Source organism: Aptenodytes patagonicus, chromosome 6, assembly GCF_965638725.1.
Source record: "Aptenodytes patagonicus chromosome 6, bAptPat1.pri.cur, whole genome shotgun sequence".
In the NCBI taxonomy this organism is placed as follows: Eukaryota; Metazoa; Chordata; class Aves; order Sphenisciformes; family Spheniscidae; genus Aptenodytes; species Aptenodytes patagonicus.
Window position 1 is genome coordinate 71,018,809 of NC_134954.1, and position 16,063 is coordinate 71,034,871.

At 42.1% G+C, this 16,063-nt stretch overlaps 1 protein-coding gene across 1 annotated transcript in view; it reads right to left on the bottom strand.

The window, feature by feature from the left end:
• The window catches only part of LRP1B (LDL receptor related protein 1B), a 780,133-nt gene extending 764,551 nt beyond the window's left edge, over positions 1–15,582 (bottom strand). Inside the window, exon 1 of the mRNA XM_076343117.1 lies at positions 15,538–15,582. The gene's annotated coding sequence lies outside the window, so the exon portion shown is untranslated. The remainder of the gene's footprint in view (positions 1–15,537) is intronic.
• Positions 15,583–16,063: the final 481 nt, after the last annotated feature.

Here is a 16,063-nt window from a genome sequence, read left to right on the forward strand (position 1 = left end):
AGAAGTTGCTGTAATATTTGAGGGGAGAGAGGGTATTTCGAAGTGGCACATGTGCCACCTGAAGCTGAGCTGTCATAGCAACAACCTCATTAAAGCACCCCTCTTGGGAGCGCTAACCTGTATTCCGCCTGTTGGAAAGATGTCATTTATAATGGAACTTAATTCAGTTAAGAGTCAAAGTACAGTAGACTTGCAGAAAAGTGAAATTGCTAATTTAAGGAATTCACAGAGGAGCACGAACACAAATAGCGTATCAAACGGCTGTGAAAAATTTGGCTTTTGCCCCCGTCGTCTTCCATTCCCTGAAACCACCACCAGTATTTCAGTCTTTTAGGCCTATCATTTGCAAGTTATTGGCAATTCCCCTTTCCTCCTCATCACCCCTCTAACCAGGGCTCAGGATGCGGCTCTTTTCTTATCTTTTATTACCCCTACATACAAGGCATCACCATCTCATCTGCCCACCCTCATTTTCTCCGGCTCTCGCACCGAGCTCCTGCCCCAGCAACTCACAACCCACAGCCAATACTGCAGCTGGATCTGCTCCGCTCCCCTACTCTGCCATTCTTAAAGCTCTTCCTTCTGTGTCTGTCCTTCCCCCAGAAACCCCACAAAATGAATATTCAAATGAACATTTCAATCCTCTGAAAGAAACATATGCCAACGTCCAGAGTGCCTCGATACGTTACTTGTCACTTCTATAACAGAGTGGCTATGCAGAGACTGAATATATTAATGCATATTTGGATTTCACTTCTAAGGATCTATGATTTAATAACTTTAATTGACAGCAATAACGCATAAGTACAATACATTTTGGAAGAGCCTTTCAGTTTTTAAAGGAGTAGAGATACTGTAAATGAAAAATGAAAGAAAACTGCACCGCTTAGTAAATGAGTCGTTAACCTTTCAACCTGAGAGCTACCACTGGAAGCCTGACCAGAGGGACTGCAAGAGCTCCAGTGGCTGCAAGAGATGCAATAAAGTTAATTCAGTAGTTTTAGATTTCTTTTAGTTGTCTTCTAAACTATACCAAACTTAGTCTCCATCTCCCCAAAACATGGTCGCTTGACATGGCGTTAATGTGTCACCAGACAGGTTTGGATTTTTTCCCTTTTGGTAGATCTTACAGAGAAGCTGAGCTTTACGTATTCTGTGTCCATAAAATGCTGTCTGCGGCATTTTAAGCTAAAAACTGAACTATTCATTTGATGCCAGTGCTTTGACCTTGAGTGACAAATCCAGAATTTTTCCTTTTACACTAGTAGTTCCCCAAACAGCGGGTGCAGTCTCCGTAAGGGTCGGGGAGCTGCAGCGGCACCATGGGGCAGCACTCACAAGGGAAGCCCCGAGCCCAGGACAGGAGTCAGGAGAGGCACCACTACCATCAAAGCACAGAAACTTCCAGTTTAAACTTCTGGGACATCCCAGAGAGTTAGGACTCACAATTCATACTGTTCTTTCTCTGAAGATTGCTTGGACAAATTATGTCAAAGTTTACTTAAATCAGCTCTCCAAAGAGACAATACACTCTCGTTTTTGTTTTTGGGGTTTTTTTTCCCCATTAAATCTTCTAGGGCATTAGTCCCCAAACTTGATTCAAACTCTTGTAGAAATTTTAAGACTTGCATGTCCTGTATTTTGATCAAAGCTTGCAGTGTCACTTAGAATAACAATATAATACAGAGAACAAGTAATAAAACACTGCCTGTGCAGTGTTACTTGCATAAAATAGGTTATTTACATCGACCTACCACTATGTTTTAAGTTAAAAAGAAAGCACTGCTCACATTTGCACTGATCTCTTAGTTATCCCACACAGACACACTTACCAAGAGATATTCCTGCTATGCTTATAAAATTCTTCTAATCACTTCCTTTTAATTACAAAATGCAATTATTATATTCTGGTTTGTTACAACAAACCATCCCCACAGTTCAAGGTATGATTTTATCTGGTACACGTGGAGCTGTACAAGCCTTTCTGTATTTTAATGTGTTTATTTGCTAACTCTTGGCAGAGTTGTACAAGCGTGTGCTTGAAGCCAGTTGCAACTTACAGATTTTTCAATAAAAAGGGAGAAATATTGGCCACATAGTTAATTAAATGGCACCGGGACTTTTTTTTCCCCCCTTTCACAAATTCCAGTTAGTATTCCAGACCTGTATTAGGTGCCCCAATGACACCAAAACCAATAAATCTTCATTTATTGTCAGTAGATTTCTAACCTGGTTCTTTTAAACAGCATGATGAACACATTTTAGCAGAATATATTAGCCGTGCCAATTTAATAAGAGGGAGATTGATGGAGCCTTTCCTTTTGTTCCTCTGTACGGGGCAGAGCCCAGCTGCAAACGCTCAGGGAAGGAAATCCCTTGGGTTTTCCTTCTTCAGCAATATCTTTGCCTTTTCTGGGACACAGTTGTCCTCCCCAGGCTGGTACCAGCTCCTCCCCAGGCTGGTACTAGCCAGTCCTCTCCAAACCTCTGCCACTGAAATTTAAGAGTGATCTGAAGCTTTAGCATCACCCACCCGATGAGAGCGCGGAAAGAGCAGCAACCTCAGCCCCAAGGGCAATACTGCCATGCCCAAGGTCTGCTCAGGCTTCCCCTCCCTGTTTTACTCATTATTTGGTTCAAAGCCAACATAAATCAAAGTCAGTTGCCTGGCCCTGGCAGGGAAAGAGGTCTGAGGAGTAGGCACCCTCCTCCAGGCACAAGCCAGGATACAGCCCAGACGAGCAGGTCACAGAGGTGCATCCGTGACCCCACGCTCCAGGCACAGCATCACCAGCACCGCCACCTCCAGCACAAAAGGCATTTCTGGCTCTCAGATCAGATTATCTGGCAATCAAAGGGTTACTAAGGGCAAAGAGGGAAGGAAAAAAGGAGATACACTTTCTTCCCCACTCTAACCCTTATCACTGCCCCGAAAAATACAAATGCTTCTTTTTTTCTTAAGGAGCACGCATTTAAATGCATACTCATCTTCGCTCAAAGAACTAGCCCCATTCCTGATGCCTGCCTCGCTCATGCAATAAACTTGAACATGCCCATGAGCAACCCTGCTCCACCAGCAGCATGGGCACAGCTGAAGCCCAACTCCAATCTTTCCTGCAGTGCTTTACCCAGTCCCAACTGTTCAGGTACTTTCCTTTAAAAATTATATTTAATTCAACAGTTTTGCCAAAGCTTGCCCCAGCCACTTCCGCAGAAAAGCCTGCAAAGGGGAGGCAGAAGGTCTAACCTTGGGAAGTATATAAGCCCCACTGGTCTAGGAGAAAGTACGTATTTTAAGTGGTGTTTTTCCCCCAAGTATGGGTACGCATATTGTTACCGGCTAATGAAATTCATACGCATACCTCCTACTTACTGCTTTTGAAGGCTATCTTTTTGGATGTTTTGTGGTCCATCAGACTTTGACATCTAAGAACATATTAGTCTGCTTTTTATTCCTCTTGTAATTAGAAACAGTGCTCAGGTTATTGAGAGAATTAAGAAGATCAATATTAATGAGCTTTTGGACTATGTTATTAGACAGTTTCAGCCCACAACTGCAAAGTGCTCTGGCTTAGTTTGCCAGGGTTTGGTTTTTGTCTGTTGGTTTTAAACACTAACAGATTTCTCAGAAAAAAAAAAAACGGTAGGTCTATCTATGCATTCAAAGTGGCCAATTTTGAAAACTCAGTTTATACCAATAATTATACACTGCTGCCCCTAAAAAACAAAAGAGCTCTAAAGATTAGACTACTCTACAAAATACAGTTTTGAGGGATGTGCTTATTTTTAATATAACCAGTTGCTTTAAAGGGCAATGATTTCCACAGCACAAAGTTCACATAAATTTCCCCACAAGTCCCAAATGCAAACACTGTCTGCAAAGTCCATACGCTTTGTATTTCACAAAAGCTTTGCAGAATACATTTAACAGAGAAAACAGAGTTAGATTTTACTCTTCACTTCATCTTTTTGACAGAAAGGTGTCAATAGAAAGATGCTGACAAGAAAGCTAACTGTAACCCATGCAACTTTATTACTGAAGAATGGCAGGATTACTTTGTGGTATTAAAACATCACTGCATTACTGCTGACTTTCTTTTTGCTTTACAGCGGTAGCAATTTCTATTGGGATGAGCTGCTTTAAACCTTCAGTTATTTATCAGTTGCAAAAAAAAAAAGTAATTCTTTTAAGTCTAGAATAAGGCAGGTGAACGTAAAATACACTCATGCAAGCCTGAAGTCCCACAGCATGTTACCATGCATTTGTATAAAAATTAGATCTGGATCATCCATGAATTCTTCACCAATACATTCATTCCCAAAAGCAAGTGCTTCAAGGAGGCTCCTGTACTTTCAGGAAAGAAAGAAGGAAGCTTGATTTCCCCATGGCTTATAAACGACAATACCTGAACATGCCAAATGTTGCTGCGTATCTCCTCACCTGTTCAGAAATACAAGCTCTTTTTGGTTCAGAAGTACTGTGGAAGCTGCTGGTTTCCTTGTGTTTTTTGGTTTTTCGGTTTGGTTTGGGGTTTTTTTTTGTTTGTTTGTTGGTTTGGTTTTGGTTTTGTGGGGGTTTTTTTGTTTGGTTTGTTTGTTTTTTTTTTTTTTAAATACTGGACATGGCCTTTCTTGCTCCCTACCAAATAAAATAATCCTGTAATTTAGCCAGTAACCCTCCCTGCCTTTCTTTGTTTCCATTATCCACTTCTAGTCTGTTTGTTGCCCTGAGGCTGCGATCCCAAATGAAAGCAGCGTTCAACAGGCACCTGTATTGTCAAAAGCTGTTACTCTCCGATAAGCTCTGCAGCACCTGGTCACCTGAAGCTGTAAGAGGTTTTCCCATGCATGAGATTTTGTAAATTTGATGGGGGGGGGGGGGGGGGGGGGGGGGGGAGGCGGGAAAGAGATCTCCTGCTCAAGGTGCCAATGTGAAATCAGAAGGGAACAAGCAGAATTACCACTCCGCTTGCCCATGGTATGAACACAAAGCCCATGGCCAGCATACACTTCTCAAGTATACATGAAATACAAATATTCAAACATTTCCACTTAGGTGGGGCAACTCTTCCACTCAACACAAAACAGGATAGCAAACGGAATGACACGTAAAGGGATTTTTTTAAAACTAGTAAGGGGAAATGACTTGTATGTATGCACGATCAGGCAGTGGTGACCACTTCAAGATGGCCATTCTCAACACAGGTATTTCCTCCCCAAAAAAATCAGAGAAAGAGTCATTAGCTGGCTTCAAGAGAAAGCTCTCCGCAGTGTTAATTTACTCCTAGGACCACCAAGGACACGCTGTGCTATCTTTAGAAAAAACTGGCTACTGCGGGGCTAAACAGACTGTTGATCTATTACGCTCTGACATTTTTCATTAAGATACATAAACTTGTAGAAACCACTCTCAAATTTGCATATTTGCATCATGCTTTCCACAGACACATAAACAGCCTTTTATAATGCACTTAAATTACATTGAGTTGTTAGATTTGCAAACGCGATGCGGAATCGAAGTTGTGCCATACCTACTAGCTCTTTAGCACTTGTTTTATGCAAAAGCTTTTAGTTATGCTCCTAAGATTCACAGCCACATATTAAGCTCTCCTGAATTTTGAAGTCTTTCACTGGTCGTCTTCAGAGCACCAGTCAACAGCAGAATGGCAATCACAGGCAATCACTGCGAGTTAGTCGTATTACAGCTTCTTGCAAGGCACTTTTGACACAGAGTGATGCTATTGTGAGGAGACAGGCCCCCAATTAATGTAAAACAGCGCAGTTTCACTGAGGAGCATTTAACGATTCTAACTGACATAAAATCATAACAGGGTTCATAGTGTTTTATTCATTACCAAATACCACTAATTGGTTAGGGGAATTCTGCTGTTTACAGCAAAAGAAACAATTTTTTTATCACAGAAACCTATGAATTGTACCAAGAATATTCCAGAGCAAAGGTAGTAACGACATTAGAAATGTAAGCAGGTTTTATACGCTCAAATGTGCTTTAAATACTGAGCCTCGCAGTTTGCATTTGAGCAGTATTTCAGAATTCCATCATCATCTGTTGACAACCATCTGCTTCAAACTTCTTACCACCCTAAGTGTGGCCAAAATTGGGTATTGACAGATAGAAATTCTACACAGAAAGGAAACTATTCACAGGACAAAGTAAGTGGCAAAGGCTGGAGACCTGGACATACATACCTAGAAATCTGAGGGAAATAAATAAGAAAATTACAGAAACCTAGATCTGACACTCTCCTGTGATATTACTGGAGATGCAGTTCGCAGGTCTCTGAAAACTTGGAAGTGGCAGATTAGCTGACACCAATTCTCCAGAGGAGTATAATCTACACAGTAAATGGGTAATATTGTGTACTGTCAACTCTGTTCAAGTCACAGCCATTCGAAACCCGGAGAAAGAAATGTAACGTAGCAAGTGCAAGCCAAGGAATTCATTCAGATGGGTCTGTACATACACGCTGACCCAAATAGCTTGTTCCAATTTGAAGAAATGCGATAATGGGCCACTTGGGTCAAGGCATAAGATTTCGTCTCCTTAAAAACCCCTGGCGCTCCTGGCTCTGCTATACTTCGCAATATTACCTTTCATGGCTCTCCCTGTATATCCAAGGTTTTATATACACATCTATATACGTGCAATACATTCTCATAGAAGTGGCTTATAGCAGCCCTATACTGTTAACTGCTGCAGCTCAGGTTAGCCTCCAAGACAATGCCTGCAAAATACCTTCTTGCTCCGATGTAGCCTTGCTTTGTTTCTATCAAAAGCATAAAAGCAATTTAACCCAACAAGCTGTAGGTATGGGAATGGGCTAGTGCCTTAGTTTTCACACTTGTAGTCTTGACTGACTTCATCTCCCTTGTATATGATTTAATATTGCAGCATCAAATGTTTTGCCTAAGACTACTATAATAAGACACTACTATGAAGAAACCATTCGCTGTTCACCGTTCCTTCTGTAATCGGAATAGAAGAATAAACCACTTGGCTTAGAGCACGGGACCCAAGAAGAACAAGTTCACTTTGGCAGTCTTCTTTCCTTGCTTCCAGTCCTTAACTCCCACTGCCTGCAAACATCCCTCAAAAAACAACTTCAGTACAGTTACGCAAAATAAGCATATTTTAAACTAAGTGTTTCTGATTAACTTGGATGTCAGGCCAGCTTCCCTCCAGGCGGTACATGAGTATCAGTACTGGAGAACGCACAGGCTTGACCCATCCCTAGCTATGCTTTATGAAATACTGCTGGAAAAATAGCTATTTTAAAATAGGTCTCAAAAGAAAGTCAAGTGTGCCCATCCCTGGATAAGTCTGCAAAGATTCATAGGGAACCAACGTGCTGCACGAGAAGGTACCACCTTCATATTCCTTCCAGATCAGCATTTTCGAACTGGACCAAAACCCACCGAAAGCAAGACAAATTTTCCACAATGAGAAGTGCAGTGCTTCATCTAACCAAAATAGCAGATTCATCTGTATTACACAGAACTAGGTTTAACTAACCTAATGACTTCCAAGTAGTAGACCATATACGTCTTAGCATATTGAGCTGTCTTGAATTTCCTCTGGTTTTCTGACCTCATGAGAAGGTGGTCTCTTGACAAAAATTGATTTTTTTTTCAATGAGAAATCATCAATTCATCATTTATTAAAAAGAAATAATTCATGTAATAACTCATCTTCTAGAGGATTATTACAAACCAAGAAACGAAAAGCAATCAAGACTTTGATCCATATATTTTTAAATTAAATGTGGAAAATATAAAACTGGGTTCAACGTAAGGAACCCAGGCAAAACTGAATCAAAGTTTGGAATAAAAATATTGCAAGAAATATCTATTTCTTGCATAAAAGCCATAGGACAATACAGACTACAATTTAATTAACTGTCTTCTAATTAAGACTTAATTTTAATAAAGTGGTCCAAAGTTCCCTTACAGTTATGCAGCCTAACCATATAACCACCAAGGACAAAACAAAGAATCCATTGACTTCAATGGTATCAACTCCGGTCTGTAACCTATTTGTTAGCACAGTAAAACATAAATAAAAACTGTTCTTCTCCAGAGAATAAAGTTTTTCATTGGCAAATTACATACTTTCATTTCATAAGCACACAGTTTTACACAAATACCAATATACTTTGAGTAAATCAGTGTGTGTTTGCATATGCAAAAGAGCATCCAGTTAGCTATGATCTTACATTGCTCTCTCCTCTTTTATCTTCACAGTATTTGCAAGCAGAGATGCAGGTGTTTTGGGGAAACCTATCTATCATGTAGAAAATTACTGTGATTTTTCATGATCTTCTTGCATTAGTGTAACTTTTTTTAATTTGTATTTTTATGACTACACAACACTACAGCATTTCTCCAAAAAAAGTACATTTGAACAAGGATGTATCAGAAACGGCAGCACTGTGGTACTTCCAGTGCCTTAGAAATTATTCAGAAGAACTATGTTTGAGGAAAAATACTTGTCTGATGTTAAGGGACCTACAGGTGGAAACCCAAGTGCTCTCCACCATATCATGGCCTCCGAGAACAGTATAAGTAGCAGCACAAACTGTTTGACAATATCAGAATTGCATTTTAAAAATCTTTGACAAGAGTATTTTTGCTAGTTTGCAGGTAGGTAAATTAAAATCATAAAACAATTATAGAAAAGATGGATGGGTATCTTTTTGTTCTGTGGGAGTGTGTGTACGTGCTAACAGAACAGTCTTTCTCCTTGACAGAACACCTCACATGAAAAATACCGCATTTGCAAAGCATTGCATCAGCATTTGTCTTGCACATGGTCTATTCCCCATCCAATATATCACTGAAAAACAAAACTGCACCTTTTCATTCTCCAAGTTTTCTTTGTTCATTCGAGGAAAAACAATAGCGAAGCTTATGAACTGCTATTAAAAAGAGAGCTCCATGGCGGTGAAAGCCTTAAGGAATTATACATGTTCTTCTTATTCTCAAAGCTTAACATTTATCTTACAGCACTTATCTTATTACACTCGAAGCGCAAGTCATTCAATAGCGTCGCACACAAAAGTTACCAAGGGATGTCCTACTGACAATAAGGCAATAGATAGTCCAAAATACATCGATATTATCAAGAAAAGGAAATAGGTACATTCTTATTTCTGAAGCGAAACTGAGTTTCAACAGTTTGGCTCCTCTGGAAGGCCACATCATTCAGCAGGAAGCAGCATGCGAGATGTTTGGGAACATCCGGCAGGTGTTCAAAGCACATTTCAGGATTCAACGTACCGTATCTAGAACTCGTAATACCATAATCTCTATTTTCCACCTCAGAGAATTACACTGTATTTCTAACTGAACAGAAATAAAAATCTCAAAGTGTACCTCGCTTCCAGACTGGCATTAAATCATCTTTAAAAAGCCCTATTACTTAGTAGTACACTTACATATGGCAGTGTTTTGTTATTAATACACAATTGCAATTTACTACAAAATGGTCAATAAAAATGTGGTTGCTAAAGAGACATACAACCTTCTTTCTAGCACCCAATTCTATCCTCAGATTGGTAAGGTTCATAAACACCATACGTAGAGCCCAGTTCCAATTCTGTGTTTACATACTGCTTGGGAAGCAATGACATATATAATAACAAAATATAATAGACCCATGTAACACTTTCCATGTACATAGAAAGATCTTATTCCTATGAGGATCTTACAAATTAAATCAAATTAATAATACAGTGAACATATTACTGGCAAAAGCATGTGTTTGTCTCTCTAATGATCCTTCCCAGCTCCCATTAAATCAAATTAAAAGGCACTGACTGAGTTTTATTGGAATTCCATTACCAAGGTCCAATCCTGCTCGTACACGCCCAGCACCCATGGGAAACGGCCCTTCCCCAGCCTGCAGAGGCTCTGGAGCATCCTTGTACACACAAAGCAAAGGTGCCCTGTCAGCAGGATCACAGCTGGGTTGGGCGGCCGATTTTACAGTAACAAGTCCTGGTTATTTCACTTTACCAACTACCTAAAAAGGAAGATTCTGCTTTACAGTACTAGGAAGTTTTGATACATCTTGGGAATTTTTTGCATTATGGTCAACAACTGACTTGCTAACTGAAATATAACTACATTTACAAATATTTTCATCTTTTCAACAGACAAAATTTAAGGGCAAAAAAAATCAACTTGTTTAATTAAAAAACAAACTAGTGGGTTGGACAGAAGGTGCACAGTCATTATTTGAGTAATTATATTAAAAAAAATCCAATTAGTTCCTAATTGCACTTACAAATTTAGGACCTAGTTCTGTAATGTCTGTACTTAGCCCAAACTCACACTAAATACAGACTCGATAGTCTGCATGACTTGCATAAAAACAGCCAAGTTCTGGTATTTTCATCTTCACTGTTCATCATTAAGAATGTTTTGGGTAAGTGCAATTAAAATGAGTTCTCTAAGCAAAATTTTTTTTAATTGCATTTGAAGGAACAAGACTATTAAATAACAGATTAATACATAAAAACTAGGAAAAAGCAACAGCGTGCTGGGATTCAAAATATGCTACTGTAACAATGTTCTGCTATCTAAATTACTAGCATTTCTACACATAACCATAATTCTAAATTCACAAATTAAAATTACATACGTCCTTTAGAGTCAGCACGATAAAGAGAAACCTATTTTCTTCACCTGCAAACAACAGATAAAAGGACCTGTAACAAGGCACTAGAGGAACACGCATTTCCAAGCTACAGACTGAAGTCCACGTGAGTTTTGCCACTTTTTTTAAATGGAGAAAGACTGGGGTCCATATGAACCTTAAAGGTATGACATACGCTCAAATTTACATAGAGGCAGTGACATAACACTTCAAAAGAGCCACTGTGTGAAGTAAGAGCTTTTCTCTAAGCCTTTGGAGGACAGCTACTTCAACCTGCAGGAGTATCAGCAGAAACTCTACGATAAATTAGTAAAAGGTTTGCTACAAATCAAGTTTGCATATAGGTCTTTTCACATCTAACACCTACTTTTGAATTTTAAAATGTATTTTACCCTTTTAAATAGTTTGCGTTTACTACTGCTTTTCCTTTTATCATACTAAAGCTCTCAAACCCACCGAACTTAAAATAACAATCCAGGTAAGAACGAACATGCATGTCAGTCCACAGAAAATCACACACAGTTTGTTCAGTCTCCAGAAGTGTCAGGGTTTTGGTCATGCAATCACATACTCAACTGAGGACATACATACATCACTGACTGCCTATAAAACCAGTCACTGACATTGCACTTGTGGACATCTCCCACAATCTCTGTCTTTAATTACCTCTTATCACACATCCTTCTAGCTACTGTCCTAAATTCCTCAATATATTTTCACCCTCCTCTGTAAATTTGCCCCCTCCAATGATATGTAAGTTCTTAAGTAATATTGTTCTTTGGAATAAATAAATAAATGGCAATGTCACTGTGACCTTGGAAGCATCTCTTTTGCATGTAAGATACTAATACTTATTATCTAGGTTCAAGACATAACAAACTTAAGGATAAGTACATACACCTCTGTAGTACAGCACAGAAACAGCTTTTTTTTTTTTGAGAATACTTTCCAACAGATGGCCAAGCTGGAGCTCAGTCTGGTGAAGTACAGCAGTGCTTGGTACACCCGGTTTCAAACATCAAGCTACTAATAACGAGCTAGTTGTAAAGCCTCCTGATGTACTCACTGTTGCCTGCTGTGACACCTTACCAGGGAATGAAGGCCATCAGCAGTCATCACAAGGAGACAGATTTATTTCACCTGGTTTGTGTTTCTGCTACCGGGGTGAGTAATCCGAACTCACATCAGCTGAACCTTAAACCTGAAAATTCCATTTCAAAGTAATTTGTTTCCAGCCTTCACTTAAATATGGTCAAAGGACACTGTGAAAACAATAAATTCCCTGCTAAATGGAATAAAGACAGTAGTTTTGGAAGTGTTTGTGACTCCAGAGGAGTAATGCTAATGAAAATTTGTCTTCCCTTCTTTAAAACAGCTTAAGAATTACAAAAAAAAAAATTGAATGTGTGATACGCCATCGCTCAGGGAACTTGAGTTTTAAGTTATCTGACAACATTTTCCCATTCAGTATAAAGTCTACCTTTTCAGGAGGACCTCTTGCAAGACTTTGCCGATGAGCTGTTTCATCACACCAGCACCTGAACAACAGATCCGAAACACTAAATCCGCACGTGAAAGAGTCCGTAGCAAGACATCACTTCAGCGCTGCTGACAGAAGTGATCCACCACCAAAACCCAACACAAACAAACCAACATCTTCACTACAGACAAAGTCAATTAATAACGAGCAATGCACTCAGTACTACTGTGGATACACTTTTCACTGACACCACCACACATTTGTGAAGATTATACAAATCAAGCTCCTGTTACCTGGGGCATCTATGTAATTTGGACAACCTCTAGGTAATCATGCCAATTAGTACAGTGGATTCACATAATGCCATTCCACAGCAGCAGAGACACAAAAACCAAACAAGTATGACAAAAAAAGGGTGTAGGAGCCTAGGCATGAAGCCAAGGTGAAGCTCCAAGGCTGGAGAGAGCTGTGGAAAGGACATGTGCCCACCAGAGCTGCAGAGCACCTTCAGCTCAAGCACTCAGGATGTGGAGATGGGACCTGTGAAGCTCCCCTGCACGTCTTTAGGGAGAGCAGGTAACAAATGTAGTCTTCGCAGCTTCGTAAACTGTTAGCAAGGTTTTTCTCAGGCTTCTGAAATTCGTTTGTTGCAACTCCTTCACAGGGTAACTGCAAGGGAATCTGGGTCCATGAGCTTCCTCAGGAAGAGACCAACTGAAGCATAAGCAAAGGAAATCATACCTCTTCATGGCTTAAATAGCACAACCTCAACTGCAGGGCTTCTCCCTTATCCTATCACCCTCCCGGCTGGGTTCCCTTCTCCTCATTTCCTTTTTCCATCTCATTTCCAGCTCCCCATTTCCATATCATTTTCTCTTCCCAAGTTTATGTTTTTTTATATTTTCTTATATACATATACACACTAAAAAAATTAGAGGAGTTGTAACCTGGTTGAGGACAGACCTGATAGACTGGAAGAATTTCATTGTATTTCAAACCCAGGGAAAAGGTTGGATAATTCAAACTTCGGTGGGGTTCCCCCCCCCCCCCTTGTTTTTTCCTGATGTTATCCACTGGTCTAAAAACAAGGTGTTACCTCTCCCTACAGCACCTCACTAATATTTTATATTACCATGGCTACCACAACACTGCTATTAACACAACCCATGACATTTTCCCAATTCTCTTATTACCAATGGCGAGCCTCAGTGCATTCCAAATTTCAGTACCTTTTCACATACATTAAGCTTAGCATGCTCCAGTGACTCAGAATTTCCTCCTGTAAAGGAAAATCAGCTTGGTATGGTCAATAATTTTTGCAGCGTATCATAAAGTTTATCTGATGTGCAAATGTAATTCTGTTTCTGGATGCCTCATCCTGAATCCCTTTTAGGTTGCGACCACTTGACATTTTTTAAACAAAATGTCTTTTAAGTCCTAATTTGTACTCCACTCGGTTTTGATAAGACATGACATTATGATATGATGAGTTAGTTGATTCTAAGTAAATTTGATTTATCCCACTTTTTGGGCTGGTATGATTTACAAGGATGTTGCCTTTTAAGATGGGATTGATTTTAATGTAAGCTGACAGCACATTTTTTTGTGAAACACTAAATCAGAGCAAGGTAACTGTGAAAAAACAAAGGGAAAATGAAGCAAAATTTAAACATCAGAAATTAATATTAATGAATAATTGGCACCTGCTTATCTCCATCAAGGCAGACAGAGTGACAAATCAGTTTCCAGAACAATTCCACAAAATGTTTGAAAGTTTGATCTTTATTCATAAGATCAGATGCACGCTACAGCTGCTGAAGTGTAATCTGACCATTTTGCGAATATCATGGAAAGTTCTTGAAATATTTTCCATCAAACAAACGTGAAGATTTGTGGTTGTGATAGTGCATCAAAGTAAAAGCATATGTACCCTTCATAAAACTGAAAGATTTTCTAAGAACCTTTCCTATCTGGCTGTTCAGGTGCCATTATATTGAATACTACCCTCGTTTCTTTGCAATATCCTTGTACCTTATGATGCAGTGTTTTAAACATGCAAGTTTGTGATGCTGCAGCAATACTTTTCTCTTTCATAGGTAGTAATTTCTCATTTCTACAGCATGAATCACCTATGTAATTTTGACAGCTAGGTGGGAAAGGGACCGGAGAGTTTTGGTAGTTCGACTGAAGCAGGAATCTATACCCCAGACTGACTACCCAGAGGCATCCGCACTCACCCAAATGAGTTGTAAGCAGTTAGTAAGCAATTTAGTAGGTAGTGTGTACGCGATGGAGAGGAGCCAGATGTCTAACAGTAAGAATTCGATGCTTTATAGAGTTACATTTCCACCGAAATCTAGCTAAATCCTCGCAGGCTGGGTACAACATTCAGAGCAGTCTCATTCATGAGACCACGCAGTTTTGAAGCTAAAGGGCTACAAACAAGCCGACACACTATTTTCTGATTAGCAGCGTTTTCTACAGCGGTAAGAAAACCTGAGTAAATGGCAGCACGCTGCCATTCCTGCACCTGAGCAGAACAGAAGGGGGACTTAGTCTGTACTTCGGAAATATTCCATTCAAACATCTCCCAGGAAAATAAGAGAGGTCTGGTGACAGTACAAAACGCGACAAGAAACCCTGAGACTAACTCCGGCAGGAGGACCGCTACCCTCTTTGACCAGGGACGACTTCTGAGAAGAAAAGAGTTGCAACTTCTGAAATTTTCCACACCTCGGCTAAGAGGTCCGGAGCTCCCTCTCCCTCACCGGCTCTACCGAGCTCAGCAGCTACCCGCTGCCTAAATACAAGTTCAGCTCTTAAGTGGGTGGCAACTTAGCAAAATTAAAGGAAGGAACTTCTGAAATACTCGGGAAAGCGGAGGGCATTCGCCGTTTCTGCGGTACATCGCCGCCCAGCCCCGGGGCTTGCTCGGGGAGCCCCCCGGCCGGTACCGCGCCCGCGGCAGGGCTTTCCGCTGCCGGGGAGGACTGGTCCCCGCAATTAACGCCCGCGTTGCTTTCTTACAGCGAAGCGGCAATTCAGAGCCGGTGCGTTCAAGCCGGATCACTGAGGGGACACACACACGACATCCCTCCCCCCCCCCCATTTACTTGTCGCCGCTGTAGGGCTCGCCCAGTTCTCGCTCCGCCGAGAGCCGCAGCCCAGCACGGCGCTCCCGGCTCCCAAGTTTGCAGGGAGCGCTCCGCGGCCGCGCCCGCCCGGCGCTCGCCCCACGCAGCGCGGAGGGGCGGGGAGGCGCGCAAGGCGCCGCAAAACTTCCCGGGGAGAAGCCGGCACCGGCGGAAAGTTCAGCGGGCGGCGCGCAAGGGGCGAGCGGCGGCGCACCGCTCCGCGTTCCGCCGCGGACGCGCCTTACCTCCGCGGGTTCCCGCTGCCAGCGCCTCGGCGACGGGCGGTAATCCCCAGAGCGCCGCCAGGGCCAGGAGGAGCGCGGACATCGCGGCGACCGCGCCGCGGAAGGAGCCTGCCAGCCTGCCTGCCGGCCGGCCGGCCGCGGGTGCGGAGCGGAGCGGCAGCGCCGCCGTGCGCGCGGAGCCTCTGCGGGAGCCGCCCGCCGCGCCGTCACTTTTCAACGCGGAGCGCGGCTGGGCTCGCCTCACGCAGCGAGCGGGCAGCGCGGGGCGCCGGCGGCCGGCAGCGCCGCGCTCCGCCCCCCGCCCCGCCCCGCCCCGCGCCGCGCCGCGCCGCGCCGCCGGCCCGCCCCCGCACCGCGCCCGCGGAGCGCCAGGCGCGAAGCCGCGCCGCGCGCGCGGGGGAAGGCGGGAGCCGCGGCGGCGGCGGGCGGGAAGCGCCTCTCGTCCCTCTCTCCCCCGCCTTGCTTGGTTGGGTTTTTTTTTTTCTTTTTTTTCTTCTTTTTCGTAAGATTTGAGGCATTTTTTTTT